This window comes from Vespa velutina, chromosome 10 (genome assembly GCF_912470025.1).
Source record: "Vespa velutina chromosome 10, iVesVel2.1, whole genome shotgun sequence".
In the NCBI taxonomy this organism is placed as follows: Eukaryota; Metazoa; Arthropoda; class Insecta; order Hymenoptera; family Vespidae; genus Vespa; species Vespa velutina.
This window is the reverse complement of record NC_062197.1, coordinates 6,742,429-6,745,184: the sequence shown is the minus strand read 5'-3', so window position 1 is coordinate 6,745,184 and position 2,756 is coordinate 6,742,429. Positions and strand designations below refer to the sequence as shown.

General features: G+C 31.7%; 1 long non-coding RNA gene across 1 annotated transcript in view; it reads left to right on the top strand.

Moving 5' to 3' along the window:
• LOC124952173 overlaps positions 1-1,585 on the top strand; it is a 13,627-nt gene extending 12,042 nt beyond the window's left edge. Inside the window, exon 3 of the long non-coding RNA XR_007101836.1 lies at positions 1,395-1,585. This is a non-coding gene — a long non-coding RNA (uncharacterized LOC124952173). The remainder of the gene's footprint in view (positions 1-1,394) is intronic.
• The last annotated feature ends 1,171 nt before the right edge of the window (positions 1,586-2,756 follow it).

The window sequence follows — 2,756 nt, the reverse complement described above, 5'->3', positions numbered from 1 at the left end:
AGAGAGACAAAGAGAAAGAGAGAGAGAGAGAGAGAGAAAGAAAAGAGAGAAAGTTTCTGACCTGCTAAAACAAACCCCGGACCTATCTTAGACCATTTCTTATCCAAGAGATGCTTCGAAGAGACCTATCTTCGTCTAAAACGAGCTACACCCCACGGTGTTGTCTCGGTCCTGCAGCTTCTTTCTCTCTCTCTCTCTCTCTCTCTCTCTCTCTCTCTCTCTCTCTCTCTCTCTCTCTCTCTCTCTGTCTCTCTCTCTCGTTCTCTTTTTCCTCGTCTCTTTCTCTTTCCAGCTCTCTGTTTCGTCCTCTTCCTCTTCTCTCTTTATCTATATATTTTGTTCTTACTGTCTGAATCCCCAAAGCCGGTTTTACGCAGGGAAATATTACAACGGAGTTATGATCCAATCAAGTAAGAGAAAGAGAAAGAAAAAGAGAGAGAGAGAGAGAGAGAGAGAGAGAGAAAGACAGGTGGGTAAAGATTTTATTGAAATTTTTCTTGAATCGAAATCATCTTAATCTATAGATCTTTCTCCGTATAATGATCGTCTGTTTCTATTTCTATCTATTTCTATCTCTGTCTTTGTCTCCCTCCCTCCCTCTCTCTCTCTCTCTCTCTCTCTCTCTCTCTCTCTCTTTCTAAATCTTTCGTATCTTCAACGTTTCATATCAAACTCTGTACGTGCGTGAAACGATAAAGATAAGAGATAATATATCGGTTAATACTCACAATCAGTTCTTTATTTATTTTCATAAACTTGATATCGTCCTTATTTATCTTTACGTGTTGAATCTTTTAAATATCCAACGAAGAGAGAAATGGTTGTCTTAAGATAGAAAAACGAAGATGGAATGGGTGGCGGGGTAAGGGTGACGGTAGATGGGTGTAGAAGGGCAAACGGGGAGATGGGGAGAGGGAGAAAAAAAAAAAGATACTCGGGGTGTCTCTTCTACTCTCTATCTCTCTCTATCTTTCTACCTCTCTCTCTCTCTCTCTCTCTCTCTCTCAGCATGAGGTCTTTCGACAAAAACATTCAGGCTATTTCACGATTTCTTACATCTTTCGACGCTCGGAACTTTCGTTTTGTCTTTCTTCAAATGTATCGTTCCTTTTTCAATAATATCTTCTTGTTTATAATCAATTGCTTCAATTGAAAAGATAGATTGAGAGGAAATGAGAGAGAGAGAGAGAGAGAGAGAGAGAGAGAGAGAGAGAAGGAATAATTGTTAATTCAGTCGTTTCGAAAGAGGTAGCTTCTGCGATACGATGACATCAATTCCTGTAAAAAAAAAAAAAAAAAAAAAAAGGAAAAGGAAAAAAAAATAAAAAAGGGGAGGGGAGGAAGTAGGATCTCGATAATCTCGATTGAATGTGGCACCTTACGGATCTTTTCAGGTTGAAACGGCAGGTGAAAAGGATAATTCCAAGTAGGAAGAAGGAGCGTGGCGAGACTCGAAAGAATCCTTTACAAAGAGATTTAATGGAGGGTGTAGAAAAAAAAAGGATGGGGAGGAGTAAAGAAGAAAGAAGGAGAGAGAGAGAGAGAGAGAAAGAGATAAAAATTCATTTTATTTCATCTTTATTCATCTTATTTATTTTATTTCATTTTATCTTATAAATTTTCCATAAGGACAATCAAAAGCGAACGAAAGAAAGGATAATCCAATGATATTGCAAAGAATTTTTCATTCGTGTTAAGGAAAGATACGAAATGAAAGAAGAAGAAGAAAAAGAAAAGAGAAGACAAAAAAGAAGAAGAAGAGGAAGAGAAAAGAGAAGAAAAAGAAGAAGAAAAAGAAAAGAGAAGAAGAGTAAAAGAAAGATGGCCGAAAGATTGGAGAATTTTCTTTGACGAACACTAACTGAGCTTCAGACCTTCCTTTCCTTCGTCCTTAAATACGTTAGATACGTTTAACCTCGATCTACGCATCCTTTCCTTTTTCTTTTTCCTTTTTTTCATTCTTTTCCCTTTTTTCTTTTCCCTTTTTTCTTTCTTTTTTTTCTTTCTTTTCTTTCATTTTTTCTTTCTTTTTTTCTTTCTTTCAAACTCTACGCACAAGAAAATCTCTCTCAAAAAAAAGAGATCGTCGATCGATTTAATAAAATATGTCTTCCCCATAACAGATGAAATTTTTACGAACGTTCGTTACGATCGATTTGTCGTATGGATTCATCGATTATGATTAACGATAGAATTATTATAATACTACGATCTAATAATTATTGAATTATTGTGAATTATTGAAAAAAAAAATATATATATATATTTATATATATTTATCTGTTTATATGATTTTATAATATCTTAAAAGTGAATTGACAACAATTCAATTTTTATATAGTTATTAAACTTTTGAAATAAACAAAATATCAAAAATCACATGTAATATAATTAATAAAATCTATTGTTATAACATAAAACGGCTTGAATATTATTGTTATTATTATTATTATTATTATTATTATTATTATTATTATTATTATTATTATTATTATTATTATTATTATTATTATTATTATTATTATTATTATTATTATTATTATTATTATTATTAATGTTATTATTGTTATTATTATTATTATTGCCGCATAAATAATAACATTAGGCAGACAGAAACAATTTTAAAAATAAAAATTATTATAAATTTATATACAATGAAACGTTTCGTCATTCATTTAAAAAAAAAAAAAAAACGATGACTGATCGATCATTTGAAATTGAAAAGAAATGATTTTCACTAAATTAAATATCTATTA